General features: G+C 50.0%; 1 long non-coding RNA gene across 1 annotated transcript; it reads left to right on the top strand.

Annotated features, from left to right (window-relative positions):
• The first annotated feature begins 691 nt into the window (after positions 1-691).
• Positions 692-5519, top strand: LOC123607603. The gene is made up of 3 exons (XR_006716796.1): positions 692-1664; positions 3893-4020; positions 5122-5519. It is a non-coding gene; the product is annotated as an uncharacterized LOC123607603 (long non-coding RNA).
• The last annotated feature ends 13214 nt before the right edge of the window (positions 5520-18733 follow it).

An 18733-nucleotide genomic window follows, 5' to 3' on the forward strand; every position in this document is an offset into this window, starting at 1 on the left:
CCACCCTCCCCTTTAGCCTCAGCTCCAGTCAAGCTGGCCTTCCTCTCCATCCCTGACCCTGCAAGTGCCCCGCAGCCCCAGGGACTTTGCACCTGCCATTTCTGCTCACTAGAAAACTCCTTCCCAAATTTTCAGAATTCTCTCTTTATCTTTGTTTATTTTGCCAGTTTCACTATGATATGTCACGCAGAAGATTGATTCAAGTTATGTCTGAAGGGAGTTCTCTGTGCCACCTGGATTTCAATGTCCGTTTCCTTCCCCATATCGGGGAAGTTCTCAGCTATGATTTGTTCGAGTACACCTTCAGCCCCTTTCTCTCTCTCTTCTTCTGGAACTCCTATGATATGGATATTATTACGTTTCATTGAATCACTTAGTTCTCTAATTCTCCCCTCATGGTCTAGAACTTTTTTAACTCTCGTTTTCTCAGTTTCATCTTTTTCCGTAATTTTATCTTCTATGTCACTTATTCTCCCCTCTGCCTCTTCAACCCTAGCTGTCACAGCATCTAGTTTATTTTGCACCTCATTTACAACATTTCTCAATTCGTCATGTCTATTTTTTAGTTCCTTGATCTCTGCAGCAATAGTTTCTCTGCTGTCTTCTACGCTTTTTTCAAGCCCAGCAATTAATCTTATGACTATTATCCTAAATTCTTGATCAGATATATTGTTTATACCTGTTTTGAGCAATTCTTTAGCTGTCATTTCTTCCTGGGATTTCTTTTGTCATTTTGGCTAGTTTTCTGTCCCTTATGTGTTTTAAAAGCTTGGTATACATCCTACACCTGCGAGCACTACTGTATTAAAGAGGGGTCATACACTGCCCAGGGCCTGGCCCTTCAGGAGGTGTTTTTTGGAGAGTGTTACGTACTCTCTCTTATTGTGACTCTGGTTGCTTTATCTCTCTACTTGCAGGGATGTTTGGGACCCTCCACCAGGTGTGCTTTGATTTGTTCACTGAAGTAGCCCTATGGCCTGCCAGGTTGGCCCCATGGGCCCCTAGAGACATCTCTGTCATTCTGCAGCCTGGACTCTTGGAATTCAAAGTCCTCTGGCCTCAAGGCTGCTGTGTTCGAGGGACGAGGGAACTTCGGGTCCCCGACTTCTCCGCCACGTTGGATTTCTGTCTCCTTCCCAAATTTTCACATGGCAGGACTTGCTTCCCTCATCAGTTGGGCTGCAAGTGTCACCTCTTCTCAGGGGTGCCCTGACCACTGCCCACCCCAGTCCCTCACCATCCCAACACTCAGCGTGTCTTCTTCACTTGCACTTACGCATGTCTGAGATCCTCCCATTTGTCTGCGTACCTGGGTGGTGTCTGTCTCCCCACCTAGAAGGCCAGCTCTTGGAGGACATGGCCGAGTCTCTCCTGCTGGCTGCTCTCTCCCCGGCACCTGGAACAGAGCCTGGCATGCAGTGAGCGCTCACTGTAGTATCTGTTACACACCGAATGCACGCATAGCAACAGGGACCCCCGTTCCTGGGCGTAGCAACAAACTTCCATTCACCTGCACAGTCTGAAGGGACTGGCAGTCTTTCTTCCAGGAAGATGGCGCTCAAGAGGAGTCAGCGGGAGATGATGGGAGCAAGGATGAAATGCTTGCCCTATGGAGGAACTAACATTTGTTCACCAGGAACTGTGTTGGGCATTAGCACTGGCAGGTATGCATCATTATCCCCATTTTTCAGATGAGGACACTAGGGCTTGGAGAAGGAAAGCCTGGTGCCCAGGATCACACAGCTGGGAAGTGGTGGGGTTGAGGGGAAACAGGAATGACTTCTCAGAGCCTGTACTTTCTCCTTACCCTCCCACCAAGCCTAAAGGGGCCTTGTACACAGACAATGAGAAAAGGTGATTGGCTTTCTGAAAAACATACAAACAAAAAAAACTCCTCCAAAGGTTTGTCAAGGCCAGTGCCACCAGCCACGTCTTTGGATTGACACAGGGGAACCCCAGCCTCTTGATCTGAAGAATCTTCTGGGCCGGTTAAAATATGAACTCTGAAGTCCCATCACAGGCCCCATGAGTTAAGACTCCCAGGGGTTGGATTGAGATTCCTCATTTTGGCTAACATGAGCTTACGGCTTTGGAGGCCCCATTTTTATTATTATTATTATTATTATTATTATTATTATTATTATTATTTCTTTAGATAGCTTTTAAATGTTTATTTTTGAGAGAGAGACAGAGCGCTAGTGGGGGAGGGGTAGGGAGAGAGGGAGACACAGAATCCGAAGCAGGCTCCAGGCTCTGAGCTGTCAGCACAGAGCCCGACGCAGGGCTCAAACTCACAAACTGCGAGATCATGACCTGAGCCGAAGCTGGACGCTCAACCGACTGAGCCACCCAGGTGCTCCATAAGCCCCACTCGAAGGCCTGTGGGAAAAGCACAAGGACAACTTTCTACTAAAGCTCCTGAGGTTTTAAATGGATCATCAGACAAGAACCCGACCAAGTGTGTAGTAATGTCCAAAGGGGCAAGAAGATGTTCATCCCGTTGTGCAGAGGTGGGAAGTAGGGCAGTCCCAGGAAGGCCCTGCCAAGCAATTGAGTCAAACTTCCTACCTTTGACAGCCACCTGTGCTTGAGTTCCCCCAGGGACAGGGAGCTCATACCCTCACAAGGCCATCGTTCCCTTGTGGGATACTTTGCGGAATGGGCGTGGCCGTGTCAGTTTCCCCGATGTACCAGGAATGGTGGCGATTTACAAAGAGGCATTTTGATGAGCTGCAAGGCCTGACTCCTGATTTATTTTCCCCATGGAGCTCTAGAGTGGAGACTGCATTTCTCTGCCAGCTCTGGCAGAGGGTGAGGGAGATAGCGGCTCTGGAAAGACCACATTAATTAGCTTAATAAGCATGCATGCACCCGTGTGATTGTGCTCAGAGAGGGCCCTGGGAGGCAATGTGACCCCCTGTCATGGACACCATCAATTGCTGGGATGAGCCTCCCCCCACCTGAAACCCAGACACTTAGGAGAAATTAATCAGACCCAGTCCAGGAACACCATTAAAGTGCAGGGTTCCTGCAGGAGCTGCTCCCAGGCTGCCTTCCAGCCGGGGGGCTGCAGGCTGGAGTTTGACCCTCTCCAGCTTGGGGGGAGTCCCTAGTGAGGGGACAGAACAGCATGAGAAGGGAGAAGGACAGCACCTCCTAAGAGCTGCCTGTGGGAGCCATGCGTGAATCCTTCTGATGATCTCACAGCGAGCTGGGGACGGAGCTTTGACAGCTCAGAGTTTGGCATGAGGGTGTGGACATCACGCTGCGGTTTGAGCCCCAGCCCCACTGCTTCCCAGCCCTGAGCCCCCGGCAAGTCCCTGTCTCTTTCGGGGGTAGCTCTCCTCATCTGAAAAATGGGGTATTTCTAGCACTGACTGCACATGCCCGTTAGGAAGACAGTAGTGCTTTGCTGGGTGCCTGACACCTAGTAACTGCCCAGTAAATATTAGACGTCATTATTAAGTATTAACGAAGTAGCTGGTGCATAGTAGGCAAATAGATCTGATGCCTTTTAGCAGGTAGACATTTGCTAGGGTTTTGTGAAGGTCTAATCCACATGTCATTTCTCACTGACCTGATAGTTTGGTTACCTAATTTTTAACTATTCATAAATACAGTTTGCTTGCCTTTCACTTATGCACAGGCTGCAGCATCTGGCTCTTGCTCTCCAGGGAGAGTGTCCCCTGGTCTAGCCAAACTCTTCATTTTAAAGCCTGAGAACGGTTTGCCTCTCAATGTAAATACCCGCTTCGGGATCCCAAGCCCTGCCACCTCTGTAGATGTGGGCTTTGCACCTCCTCCAACGAGTAGAGCTATGGTGCTTTCAGCATTATCTGTTTAACCTCCACAAGCACTCTGTATGTCATGTGTGATCATATCCATTTTACAGATGATGACACTGAGGCGCAGAGACTTGCCCAGAGATCCAGAGCCAGCAAGGATGGGGAAGGTTGTGACCCCAGGGCTGCCGTAACCACACAGCTAGTACCCTTCCTACTGCACTCAACCAAAACGGAGGTAATTCTCTCTGAAACAGTGGCAGTTATAGCACCTACGAGGACTCGAGGGGGCTCCTGTGTCAAGGGCACAGGGGGGGCAGACAGTAGCACAGTATCCATAACTGCCAGCTTCTGCTCTCACGTCCATTTCAACCCCACTATTGGCCCCCTTCTTTGTGCCAAGTCTTGGAGTGAACCCAGAGGGGTCACACAGACTCCGTGAGCAATCAAAAAGCATCACTGATTCTTGCCTCATACCCAGGACCAGCTACATAATTTGTGGGGCCCAGTGCAAAATGAGAATGCAGTGCCTGTTGTTCAAAAATGAGGCATTTCAAGATGGTGACAGCAGAACATGGAGGTTTAACCCAAGCACTGGCCCTCCCGAGTGTGTGTGTCCCTGGGTGACCACACTGTTGGCACAGCTGTGAAGCTGGCCCTGTGCACACCAGTGCTAGGAAAGCAGCAAGCATCTTGGGGTGCCTAGCCCCCAGGTCATAGCCTGGCACAGAATAGGGGCTAAATACACATTTATTAAGTGAAATGGCACATTCACCCCCAGGTCTGTGAGATGGGCACAGGATTGTGAATTTGCAGATGGGTAAACTGAGCCTCAGGAAGGCTTTGCCTCACCCAGTCTCACCCAAAGCCCAGGTCCCTGCCTTTGGCCTGGCATGCTTGCCCTCTGTTCCCGCTGACCCCAATCCTGGCCTTTGTTTTTCTGCTTCCAGAAAGAAGGGGTAATGTTTACCACCGGCTGAAGTTTACTTTATTTTTGTGTTTTCCAATAATTGATTCCAACGGTTCCTACAGACGTCCTGCCGAAGGAAAACATGTTTTGCTCACTCAACCTTCCACTTCCTCATGGCGCCACAGTGGTGGGGGCCCACGGCCACGAGGAAAGCGTGGGGTGACTTTTCCCTTGGTTATTTTCTTTTTTTCCACCTCGCTGTCAGGGGACAACAAAACATGTTTTCCTTTTTCTCCAGAGGAAATCGGAACTTTCTTATTGACTACTTGTTGCCTAAAAGTCATCTTCCTTCTCCTGTGATTATCTTGGATTGTGTGCGTTGTGTGACTGCACTCCAAAATAAAGGAATGTCTTTCATTTCACTGAAAGGACAATCACCAAACCAAAACTTCCATTCACGCAAAGGCTTCGACACCACTGAAATTCACCTCGGCTTCCTCGCCAGAGTCCGTGCCTGTGTTCGAAGTGGACTTAACGCAAGTTCGCCTTTTTCAAAGCACAGGACGAGGTAAACAGACACATAGCCAATGTTTTGCTCAAGGCGAATGGCTACCTAGAGTTCACTGAAACAGATATGCATGTGTGGTGGGGGTCAGATATGTGAGGTGGGGGTCAAGACTCTTTCCTCCCCCACGTGCATATCCACCTATCCAGCGGCCCTGACCTAAAGCATCATCTTTCTCTACTGTGCTGCAACATCTCCGTTGTCATTAATCTGGTGATTCTACACGTGTTGGTCTAGTTCTGGACTTTCTATCCTGTTCCCTTCGTCTGTCTGTCTGTCTTTGTGCCAAGACCACCTGTCTTTTTTTTTTTTATTATTTTTTTAATGTTTATTTATTTTTTGAGAGACAGAGACAGAGCGCAACCAGGGGAGGGGCAGAGAGAGAGGGAGACACAGAATCCAAAGCAGGCTCCAGGCTCTGAGCTCTCAGCATAGAGCCCAACGCGGGGCTCGAACCCATGAACCATGAGATCATGACCCGAGCGAAGTTGGATGCTTAACCGACTGAGCCACCCAGGCGCCCCAAGACCACCTGTCTTAATTACTGTTGTGTCCACTGAAATCGATAAATCATGGTCGTTTAATAACTCCCCTACTGCTGAACATTCGGGTTGTTTCCAATGTTTTATTATTATGACTTGCATTGTACTGAGTCATAGTAATAAAACAAGCAATAATAGCTGAGACGATATGCCAGGCTCTGCTGTGAGTGCTTTCCATATATTAACTCTTTTGATCTTCATAACAACCCCTGGAGGAGGTGCTGTTGAGATCTCTCCTCTTTGAGAGATGAGGAACTCAGGGCACAGAAGGGGTAAGTCGCTTACCTTTGGTCCCCCAGCTTCTGCGTTGGTGGAGCTGGGGCCCGGACCCAGGCAGGGCGGCACCAGGACCTGCGCTCTCATTTGCTCTCCCCTGTAAGCGTGGAGAAGAGGGGAGTGTGTAAAGCAATGAATCAGATGGAGGTGATGATGCCTTCCTTATCTTCTTGAATTACCCAAGTGGCTCAGCGGCCGTGGAGCCTGAGAGCCCTGGGACCCTGCCCCGGCTCCACTACTCGCTGGCTGCAGGACTCTGCGCAAGTCAGTGTTCCACTTTAAGCCTCGGTTTGCTTGTCAGTAAAATGGAAAAAACAGGCCTGTTTGACAGGGTTGTTGTGGGGCTTCAGAGACCAGTACAGTGCCTGCTGGCTTGGGAGGCTCCCTGTCCTGGCTTAACCATCTGAACTGATGGCCCAGGGGCCTCGGTGGCCTCAGAGCACTCCTCCCAAAGGAGTCATTGCTTTGCAAACATTCTCAGCTTCCTGCTGAGGCTGGAGGGAACTTCTCACATGGGGAAACTGAGGCCTGGAGCAGTTGAGGGCAGGGGTGATGGGACCCCAGAACCTGCTGCTCATGGCCTCTCTCTGCATTTGTAGATCTGAAGGTCAGGGCTTCTTTCCTGATCGGCTCACCAGGGTGGGAGCTCTGCCCAACATCCACAGCCCCCGCCCCCATTCACTGGACAGCAACTTTGCCCTCAGGGACAGCCTCCACCTCACCACCCAGGATGGCTCTCCTGACTTCTTGCAGGCCCAGGCAAACATCTGATGATACTGCCTGCCTCCTGTGAACTCTGTGAGGATGGGACCCTGTCATGGCTCCACTGACAGAGCCTGGCACTGAGAGACCCCGGGAGGTATTTGATGAATGAATGAATGAATGAATGAATGAAGCCTGTCAGCAGTTACCTCCAATGACCAACTGTCCTGCTTTGCCCAGGACTGAGGGGTTTCCTAGGATGCAGGACCTTCAGTGCTATAGCCACGAATGTCTTGGGCAAATCAGGACAAGTTGGCAGCCTTAAGTCACTGCTGTGTGTGGCAGGCACGGGGTTCAGCCTTTATGGTGACTGTTTGATCTAATCCTCAAGTTGGGGACCCCTCGCAGCAGAGCCTGAGTCAGGGGTCCAGGTGCACGTGGATTATATCAAAGACACACTCTCAGCAGGAAGTGAGGGATGCAAGGAGCACAGGAGCAAAGCACCAGGCAAGGCCAGAAACTATGGTCCCTGCTGGAGACTGGCCTTCACCCGGCCCCACCACGACACCAGAGAGCCCTGGCTTGCAAAGCACACCATAGATTTGGCCCCCGTCAGAGGCCAGGGGGCCCACGCTGGAGAAGAGTGGTAGCCAAGGGCAATGCTCAGGAGAAGGGGACAGCTGTTGGCCGTTAGCAGCCAACTTCACTGCACCTGGGGGACAGGGGGCACTGTCCCGTAATGCAGAGCAGAACGGGGACCCCAGTGTCCACTACAGTTCATAATAACTATGGAGGGAGGTCAAGTATGGTTATGTTCCTAATGACCGTTTCAACCTAAAACCACCCAGCAGCTCCCCACTGCACCAAGAACAAAAGCTGAAGTTCTTAAAAAGACGGCTGACCCCCCATTTCTCTCTTCCCTCATCTCACTTAACTCAGCCGCCCTGGCTCCTCTCTGGTTGCCCTGCAGCCAAGCTTTGCCAGGAATCACGATCTTCCTTTGTCCTTGCTATTTGCTCCCTCTGCCTGGACTCCCCTTGGCCCAGGTCTCCTCCTGTTGGCCCCTCCCCATAATTCAGGTCTCAGCTCAAAAGCCACATCCTTGGAGAGGCCATCCCTGAGCACCCCCAGTAATACCCCCCAATGCCCCTAGTCCCTCTCTTCCACGCGACTCAGGATTATTTTCATTGCACTCACCGCCATCTGAAATTACACTTTTTTTTTCAGTTGCCTTATGTCTGTCTGTATTTCCAGAATTCCATGAGGGCAGGGAGCTTTTCTGTTCTTTACTGTAGGTGCTCAGTATATATTTGTCAAATGAATGAATGTGTCCCCATTTTATAGATGACAAAATGGAGTCTCTGAGAGTCACAGGGTTTATACACAAGGGCACCCGCTGAGTGGCAGAACCTGAAATCAAACCAGGCAGACGCTGAAGCTATGCTCCTCCCCACCGATCTGCCCCACATCCCTCACCTCGTGGCCACCCCCTGGACGATGGAGACGGTGTCTGTGCACCTGGGGGTCCCCTGCTCTTGGTTCAAGTGTTGGCCCAGAACAGAGGCTGACAGATAAGTGGGAAGTGGATGAGTGACAGGGCCACGGATGAGAGACCCTCCTTGCCCTCTTGGAAGGGGCAGCTGGGGCCATCTGTGCCCTGCCTGCATTCCCTGGGGATTCTCGATGTGCGAGTGCCTTCAGCCCACTCGCCATCCTGCGATCTGAATGCACTGGCTGGCTCCAAGGGGGTGGGGTGGTGGGTGCTGTCTGCGAGGTGATCAATGTGAATAATAAACGTTTAGAGTTAATAAGCTGGAGTTAACTTCTCTCGCTTGGGTGACTAATGGGCTTCCCAGAGCCCATAACTCACACTGTCGGAGAGCCTCCCTTCCCTCCACAGCCGCCCTAGACCCGGCCTGCTGTGAGATGTGGCCCAGGGAGGAGGAGGAGCCTGGCTGGCCGAGGCCTTATTTATGGCAGTGAACACAGCGCCTTGGAACAGCAGGGTCTTTCTGGCTGTTTTCTGGCTCCAGAGAAGAGATGGTGGGGGATGAGGGAGGTTGGTGATGGATCTGTCATCCAGGTAGACCTCTGCCACCAGCAGCTGGGGGTCTGAGGGCCAGTCTTTTCCCCTCGGACCTCCGGGTCCTCATCTGTCAAGGAAGAGAATGAGAACTTGGGCTGCTCCAAGAACCAAATGCTGTGATGGGTATAGAAAGTGCTTGATGGTGGGGAGGGGCTGATCAGTTCTGTCTGCAAGTATGTGACACATGGATGGAGAACAGGGATAGAGGTGAATGGAGACCTCAAATATCTCTGCCCCATGCTTCTCAAAGGGTGGTCTTCAGACCCACAGCATGGACATCCCCTGGCAGCCTGCTGGAAATGCAGAATTTTCATCCCTGCCCCAGACTTCTGGGACCTGAATTTGCCTGTTAATCAGATACCCAGTAATTTGGGAGCATATTTCAGACTGGGAATCACTGGCCCAGACCAAGCATGGCTGTTCAGTAACTGTGGTGGCTCCCAGTCCGCAGCCCCTCACTGAGAGCAGACGTCCCTAACCAATCATTACACTCTCACCCATGGAGCCTAGCAATGGCCCCCGATTCCCTTTCTGCATAGCAGCCTCTGCCACTGGTCAGAGCTGGCATGCAAGGTGGAGACTATGCCTTGGGCCTAGACTCTGTATCCCTCAAATCATTGACCAAGGTTGAGAAACAGCTCAGTCCCTTCTGCACGGTCTCTGGAATCAGTGCCACTCACAGGACAGGGAAGGTAAGATGAGGTACAAGAGAAGCAGATAAGGGAAACTGAGGCTGGGGAGACCGTGAGGCTCAGTAAGCAATGGGGTTGCTGCTGGTCCGAGGGTGAGAGGGGAAGTAGGTGCTTGAATACCCTTTGGAAGGCCTGAGAAGGGGGCCCACAGTGAGCCAGAACCACGTCCCCAAGCTCAGCAGGGAGACGACACCCTACTGCCCTTTGTTCATGACAATGACATGACAGGTCCTCCATTAAGGACCACTTAGAAATGACTTTTGAGAAAACATGTTTGCTGGGGCGCCCGGACGGCTCAGTTGGTTAAGTGTCCAACTCTCGATTTTGACTCGGGTCATGATCTTGAGGTCCATGAGTTGGAGCCCCACTCTGGGCTTTGTGCTGATGGTGTGGAGCCTGCTTCGGATTCTCTCTCTCTCTCCCTCTCTCTCTCTCTCTCTGCCCCTCCTCCACTTGCACACACCCTCTCTGTCTCTCTCAATATAAATAAACTTTAAAAGAAGAAAAAGTATTTGCTGCTTAAATTATTAGAGCCATGAAAACTTACTGTTAAAGTCAAACAATACAGAAGTGACATACAAAATATAATAATCTTGCCCCTAGCGATCCTCTTGCCTTATGGTAACTGATATTAGCAGTTTGGTGAATATTTCTTTCTGGCATACTTCTTCAGACATATAACTGATTTTGCAAATTTTTTTTTCTTTATGCTGTCAGTGCAGAGCCCGACACAGGGCTCGATCCCATGAACCGTGAAATTATGACCTGAACCAAAACCAAGAGTCTGACGCTTACCAGCCGACTGAGCCACCCAGGCACCTTGTGGTTTTTGCCGAATAATCTATCCTAAACGCACTTCTGGTTCATCCACATCTATGTACATACATACGGATCTGATTATTTTTATCAGCTGCCTAATATTTTATAGAATGAATGTCCCAGAATTCATTCAATCATTGTCCTAAGTGATCAACACTTTTTCTTCTTTTTTTCTCTTACTGCGACAAATACCCTTGTATGTATTGCCTTATGTGTCTATACGGCTTTGCAGGATAAATTCTCCACAGTGGATTTGCTGGATCAAAGGGCATACACATTTTAAACTTTAATAGGCACTGCAGATCATTGTCCCAAAAGACTGTGGCAGTGCACGCTCTCACCAGCAGTGTCAAAACTACGTGACTGCCCTCCTCCTTGTTGGCACTGGATGTCATCAATATTTAATTTTTTTCTTCCAATCTGATGAGAGAAAAATAGCATCTCCTTGTTCTTGTAACTTGTATTTCCATAACTGCCTGAGAGGCTGTACATCTTTTCATTTGTTTACTGGCTGTTTGCATTTCTGTCGTGAATTGCCTGATCACATTCTTTGTCTGTGTTTCTTTATTTTTGTTGTGTGTTTTCCTTAGAGACTCTTAGGCACTTTTTGTATGATGATATTAACGCTTTGTCTGTCTCCTATGTGGTCCATTGCTGTGTCAGGAAGATCTCTGCAAGCTGCCTGGACAGAATTCCATAAGATGCAACACTGGGAATAAATAAATAAATAAGAATTCTTGTTCCTGGGTCTGCAAGCCCACACTACTCTTAGAAGGGGGGAGAGGCAGGGCTGGTGACCACCGAGGGTGTGGAGGTCAGTGAGCCCAGCAGGAGGTGACTGGGCCACAGCTGCTAAAACAGCTAATTTGGGACCCTTGGTGCTCTCATAGAGACAGAGGGTTTAAGATGTTCTGTCTACTTCTGGGAAAGGCATTCAGCTCTGAGCTGCTGGAGATGTGTGAGGATGGGGCTGGGGCCCCTTTCCCATGAGCAGCTTGCCCTACTCAGCCTGGAACAGAGCAGGGCTATTCCAGAACAGAGGGAGCAGACTGGCTATGGGCCCTGTAGACAGAGCAGGGGCCTATGAGAGATCCCAGGAAGCTGGGTCCTGGCTGAGAGTGAAGAGAAGTTTTTCCCTTAACTCCTTATTTTTAGAATTGTATCCCAACCACCTCCTACTCTTTTTCCTGCTTTACCTTCTCAATAGTGCTTACAACTTCTAACATGCTATAGATGTTACTAATTTTGTGCACCGTCTGGGTCTCCCTACCAGAATGTCAGCTCCGTGAGCACAGGAGATTTTGTTTTGGTCACTAATTTGTCCCTCTCAGAGGCATTGTTATTGTTTTTCCCAGTCCGAGCTGTACAGAAAGGGGATGGGCTGAGCAATAGGTAGTGAGGTCCCCATTGGGAGAGGTGAGGAAGCAGAATCTGCCTGACCACCAAGCAGACTTTCTGTGCGGTGAATCCCAATGTTCATTTGCAGTCCTCTCATCAAGGTAAGGTCCGGAAGGGCCTTTGAATCAACAGGAGACCCCCTGGGCTTCAAGGGGCCTGTGAGTCAGCCAGCTGGGACACGAGAGTGCTCCAACTGGGTCAGCTTCTGTTTATGTCCTGTCCTGGCCCATCCTGAGCCCCAGCCCCACCCCCCGGTCAGCCCTGTCCAACCTCAGGTCTCCCCCCAGCATGAGGTCCTCATGTTTTGGAAAATCGGCCAGCATCACACCAGACTGAAAATATCTCAAAATATCACTTGCAACTTCCTCCCGCTCCCTGAGGCCCCCTGCCTGGGCGGGCAGCAACCTTTTTCTTGCTGTTGATTTTCAAGAAGGGCTCTTCCATTGCTGGGACACAGGGAATTTCCAGTATTTTTCTTCCTCTGCTTTTTTTTTTTTTTTTTTTTTTTTTTTGGCCTTCAGACACCCGCATTGTGTTGTCCTGACGCAGCTCCAGGCAATGTTTGGCCCCAAAGGCCTGGGCTGGGTCAGTGAGGCCTGGACCAGCAGCAGTCCTGGCTCCTTGGGTGCAGGAACAATGCCTCCATAATTCATTGAAAACTCCCCTCGGATGACTTTTTCCTGTTGCTGATTGTCTCTGCGTTCCAGGCCTGCACAAACTGCTTTTTCCTGCAGCTAAATTTAAAAGGGCCAGACCCTGGAAACCGTGCACTGGGCTGGCCTCACCATGAGGGCAAAGGTGGGGAGGCTGGGTGTTAGCAGAGCCCTGAAACCACCCCTTCCCACCAGCCCTGACACACACACACACACACACACACACAGGTGGCTGTAGTTCTGTCTTCACTTTAATTTCCCAACCCCCCCTTAAAGCCCCTTGGGCCCACAGTCACAGACTCTGAAGTTCGGAAAAGCCTGCTGGGTCCGTAGGGGTCAGAGAGGCTCTGGGGCTGTCCCAAAGCAGGGGGAAGAGGCAGGTCTGGGGATCCACAGGGCAGTATCAGACCCCACCGAGTGCTGGATTCACAGGGTGAGGAACAGCGGGTTTCTCTCAGGCAGAACGGAACAGGAAGGACACAGGGGGCCGGGAAGGAGGGAGCCCCTCGTGACCGGGGGTGTACAAGCAGAGATGGCATGGCCACATACTAGGGAAGCTGTCGAGGGCTGACCTGTTGAGTGGGAGGTAGGTTCCAAGGGCCCTTCCAGCCTTCTGTGGCTCTGGCGGCTACCCAGGCCAGCGAGGAGGGGCTGGGCCCACTGCACCAGCAGGCAGGCTTGGAGGCTCAGTATGAACAGACACCACAGCCTCGCCCCCTCTGCTCACTTTTGACAAGTGTGGGACCAAATTCTCCAGGCCGGACTTCCGGCTCTGGCACTGACCTGCTGTGTGAACTTCCACAGGCCTTCTTCATGGCTCTGTGCCTCAGTGTCCCCATGTGCACAACAGGAATCATAAAAGCACTGGCATCATAGGGCTTTTCAGGGAAGGAAGCAAGTTAATATCTGTAAAGCGTTCTGAGAGAATAAATATGATAAATGTTATTATGATTACTATTATTATTGAGGGTCTCCGAATGTCACCTTTCATATGTCAGAAATGGCAGCCTTTGGGGGTAAGCACTGCTCTCGCTGGTGGTCAGATTTCAGCCTCTCTAAGGGAGTCATAAATTCCCAGTGTCTGGGGGACCTGGCTTGGTTGCTAGCAGGCTGGATGAGTGGCAGGACAGCCACTGGCCTCTGGCTGAGCTCATGTGTAAGGAAGAGGTGCTGTGCTAAGGCCCCTCCCCCATTCATTCCTGGGCAGCTCCTTCAGGGAGCACGGTGGGAGGGGGATAGCCCAACAGCCACTACCATGCGTTATCCTGGATCAGCGGCTTGTCCTGCAGGTGGTCTCACCAGCCTCACCACCTCTTGGGGTTGGTACTTGTGTCACAGGGCTGCTGGGAGGTCGGGAGTAGGGGAGATGGTGCGCAGAGAACAGGACGTGATGTGGGAAGCCCTGGCAGACAGAAAGCGAAACTTGGTGCTGGTCTTGGGCCCTGAGGACTCAGGGTGGAAGGTGTGAGGTCAGCGCATCCAAACAGCGCAAGTGTGGGCAGATCTGGCCAGTGTGGGGACGCCCCCCAGTGGACTGGGGACCCACAGGGACGCTGACCTGGAAGAGGTTCTCAGACATTCCAGAGCCCGGGCAGAGTGGGTGGGGCAAAGGTTGGATCCCACCCCACCCAGTCCTGTTTCCTAGAGGAAAAGGCCAGGGGACAAGAAAGAAGAGGGGAGCAAGTATCAAAGAGGGGGGACAAACACAGCAGATGCAAGCCCAACCTCACTGCAATCCTACAAACATGTTTCTTAAGGGAGTGCTTCCCAAATGCTGGTATGTGGGTGTTTATGCATCACCTCCATGATGTTTGCCATTTTCATTTATAGAATACCTTTCATTAAATGTGATTTCACAAAATCACATCTTCAACTTAGATATATTTAAAAGAAATTTCTACCGCTGTCATGATTTGCTCTTATATGAAAGTTTACTGGGAAACAGCTAGATGGGACATAAAGCTAGTTTGTTAAATTCAAGCCAAACACGGTTGTTTGCAGGGGCCCTGAGCTTGAGAACCGCTCGCTCCTCTGTCGGTTAAGGGACATTAGTGAGGGTCAAAGAGGGGTTCGGTATGGGGTAGCACCCACCTGAGACTCTCCTTGAGGTAGAGGGGGGATGACAGGAGACTGGGAGGGAACTACCTTTCTTACTCTGTGTTCTGCCTGCTTTCACCTAAAAGAAGTTGCTCACAGCCAGTGTCACCAAAGAAATAAACGAGAGAAATAATTTGATTAAAAACTTCTGCTTCATGAAAGGCACAGTCAAGAGAATGAGAAGCCACAGAGTGGGAAACAACATTTGTAAAAGACACATCTGATAAAATGCAGCAATGAAATGAACAAGCCTGTTAAAAATTGGGCAAAAGACGTGAACAGACACCTGAGCAAGAGGATATACAGATGGCAAATATGCATGTGAAAAAAGATGCTCAAAATCACATGCCATTATGAAAGTGTAAATTGAAACAACAATGAGGTAACACCACACACAGAGCAGAATGACCAAAATCTAAAACACTGACAATGCCAAATGCTGGCAAGGATATGGAGCAACAGGAAGTTCCACTCATTGCAGGTAGGAATGCAAAATGATACAGTCGCTTTGTGAGACAGCTTGGTGGCTTCTTGCAAAAATAAACATACTTTTACCATATGATCCCGCAAGCAAGCTCCTTGGTATTTACACAAAGGAATTGAAACTTATGTCTATACTAAATCTGCACATGGATATTTAGAGCAGCTTTATTCATAACTGCCAAAACTTGGAAGCAACCAAGATGTCCTTCAGTAGGTGCAAAGGGGTATTGGGGAGAGAAGGATGAGTAGAAGGAGCACAGAGGATTTTTAGGGCAGTGAGACTACTCCGTATAACACGATAATGGTGGATACACGGCGTTATACATTTGTCCAAACCCACAGAATGTACATCACCAAGAGTGAACCCTAATGTGAACTTTGGATTTGGGTGACAATGATGTGTCAGTGGAGGTTCATGAATGACAACAAATATATCACTCTGGTGGGAGATGTAGACAGTGAGGAAGGCTATGCTTGCCTGGGTGTCTGGGGTAGGGGGCAGGCAGTGTATGGGAACCTTCTACACTTTCTGCTCAGTTTTGCTATAAACCTAAAACTGCTCTAAAAAATAAAGTCTATTTTCAAAAAATTGGAGAGAAGGAAAGTCTCCTCCTCCTGGGGCTAATATCAGGGCCGAACAAGAGCATACAAGGACAGCTCTTAGTGAAGAGTCTGGAAGAAGAGTTCATTAATTTGGAAACCAAAGGTAACACAGGGAAGGGCCTTCTGACAGGTCAAAGTCATCCTAACAATATGGCACATTTGCCTACCCTGCGGGTTTAAGAAGGAGGAGTCATTAGAGACTCTTCCCTTCCCTTTGCCTCTGATATCGTTTTTAAATAGATGAGGAAGCCCCCCCAGCTTGCTTCTGCAGTGAAAGGGGGGATTGCTGCCAGCATCAATCTCAGGGAAGGATTCTGATTGGCTATTCCTTGGCCCTATCACTGTTGCTACAGAGATAGAGAATTGTGATTGGCCAGGCTGGGCCACATGTCCACCACCATGTGGGGGAATCAGAGTTTGTTACCAAGAGAAAGGGAATGGGAAAACTTGCTGGAAAGAGAAACACAATAGTTGCCACGGTCTCCTGCCTGTGCTGACTATGTGGCTTGCGGACATCACCCAGCTCACTATTGGTCCCAGGAGGTGAGGAGATCTGTGGGATCTTCCCAGGTCCCTAGCAAGCTGACTGCTCTCCCCAGCCATGGAGACCTTCCTGCTTTTGGAAGTGGAGGGACTTGGGGTGGGATGGGGGTAGCTTGTCTACAAGGAATTTCTGTCCTAGAAGAGACAAGAGGGAGGGAGCTAAAAAGGAAATGCAGAGAAAGCGAGAGACAGAGATAGAGAGGACTGAGAGATGTCCATGTTCTTCAACCCCTCCCTCCCTCTCAGCTCAGCGCCCCCCCCCCACTGCCGGTGAGTAAGCACCCCCCCCCCCAGTGGATGGGGGATGCCCCTGGAAGGAGCCCTTGAAGGCTCCATCCTCCCCCATGTTGGCCCCTCACCAGCTCCCCAGCCATACCTGGGACATGGTTCCTGCCAAGCTGGGTATTTGTCTCTGCCTTTTGCCTTTGAGGCCCTGGCCTCAGTTTCCCCATCTGTGGAAGGAAGAGCTAATAGCATTTATTATAAGGATTAAAGAAGGGGGCACCTAGGTGCCTCAGTCGGTTAAGTGTCCATCTCAGGTCATGATCTCACGGTCCGTGAGTTTGAGCCCCGCTTTGGGCTCTGTGCTGACAGCTCAGAGCCTGGAACCTGCTACGGATTCTGGGTCTCCCTCTCTGTCTGCCCCTCCCCTGCTCGTGCTCAGTCTCTCTCTGCCTCTCAAAAATAAATTAAAAACGTTACTTTTTTTTTTTTTTAATTTAAAAGAAGGAAGTGGCTGTAAATATGTCTGCTCTGGGTCCCAGAGCTTCATAGGTGTGTTCAGGATGAGATGGCCCAGGGATGCTGAGAATGCTTCTCCTTCCTTCCTCCTTCCCACTCTAAGAAAAGCTATTTGGCCCATCTGGTCTGAGAATTCACTTAGAGGCTTTGCCCACTGCCCGGGGCACCTCTTATTTTACCTCTGCCCTGTATCCTGTTGTCTCCTGCTTCATTAGTGTAACTGGCCATTCCCGTGACACCCACAGACTGAAAACCAAGGCACGGCTTTATTTCTTTTCTCTTGTTTCCTTTGAACAAGTCTTGTTTCCTGGGGTGGGGAGGGGAGCATTTAGAACCAAAGAATCAGAACCCGCCCAATTCAGAACCACTACATCTTGGAGAAAAGGAATTGGGGATCAACCCCCCATCCCAGCTCACCTCCATTCTTAGAGTAAAGCCAAAGCCCAAGGGCTGCCAGGCTGTGGATAGGTGCTTGCCAGCTCTGAGTCTCCATTTCCCCACATGGAAAGGAAGTGCCAGTTTCCATGGCCCCTTCATGCACTTGGCAGGAGGTGGCTGAAAGGTATAGGAACAGCAGTGGCTTGTCTGTCAGCTGGGAGAATTCGCATCCAAGCCTCGCTGTCAGCTGGCCTCGGGGAAGTTGCTGGAGCCTCCCTGATCCTGTTCCCCCATCTGACAGATGGGGATGATAAAATGGGCTAATCTCAGAGGAAGAACTTTGCTCGGTGCCTGATGAGGCAGGTGTCTGTCTAATAAATAGTGGTTCTTCATATTGGGTCGTTACAGATTACAAGGGCATATATTCTAGGGGTTCTAATATTTGCCCACGTAGCAGACATAAAAGTAGCTAAGAACATGGCTCTGTCACCTGAAGCCAATGTAACAGCGTGGGTCAACTATATTCAAATAAAACAGTGGCAACAAGAGCCTGGGCTCTGGGGCCGACTGCCTGTCTTAGAATCTCAGCCTTGCCACTGTATGATTTTGGGCAGCTTGATTTACCTCTCTGTGCCCAATTCAGTTGTCTGTAAAACGCTACTAAAGAGAGAATGTACCTCGTGGGGTTATTTTAACACGGCACACAATATCCACCCACAATATCCTCCCCACCCCAGGAAACAAGACTTGTTAAAAAGAAACAAGAGAAAAGTGTATGGGTCGGTGGTTATCAGTGTATCCACAGAATCGATTTCGGAACGTTTTCATCACCCCCAAAAGAAACCCTGTACTTATGAGCAGTCATGCTCCATGCCCTCCCCACCCCCCAGCCCCTGGCAACCACTCAGCCACCCTCTGTCCCTATGGGTTTGCTTATCTGGCCGTTTCATATAGATGGAATCGTACAGTGTGTGGCCTTTTGTGTCTGGCTTCTTTTACTACACACGTTCTCAAGGTTCGCCCATGTTGTACGTGTGTTATCAACACTTCCCTCCTTTTCGTGGCTGAGTATTATTCCACCGTATGAATACATCACATTTTGTTTACCCATTCATCAGTTGGTGCATTTGACTTACGCTTTTTGACTATTTTCCATTCTTAGGAACAGAGCTGCTCTGAACATTCGTGTTCAGCTTTTCATGTGGACAGATGCTTTCATTTCCCTAGGAGGGGAGTGGCTGGGTCACATGGTAACTCCCTGTGTCACTGAGGAACCACTAGGCCGTCTTCCAGAGTCGGCAGCACTGTTTTATGCTCCCCCCAGCCACTCAGATTTCTCCACATCCCCACCAACACTCGTTATTGTCTGTCTTTTTTATTAGAGCCATCCTAGTGGGTGTGGAGTGGTATCTCATTGTGGTTTTGATTTGTGTTTCCCTATGGCTAATGATATTGAGCACCTT

Source organism: Leopardus geoffroyi, chromosome A2, assembly GCF_018350155.1.
Source record: "Leopardus geoffroyi isolate Oge1 chromosome A2, O.geoffroyi_Oge1_pat1.0, whole genome shotgun sequence".
NCBI classification, from domain to species: domain Eukaryota; kingdom Metazoa; phylum Chordata; class Mammalia; order Carnivora; family Felidae; genus Leopardus; species Leopardus geoffroyi.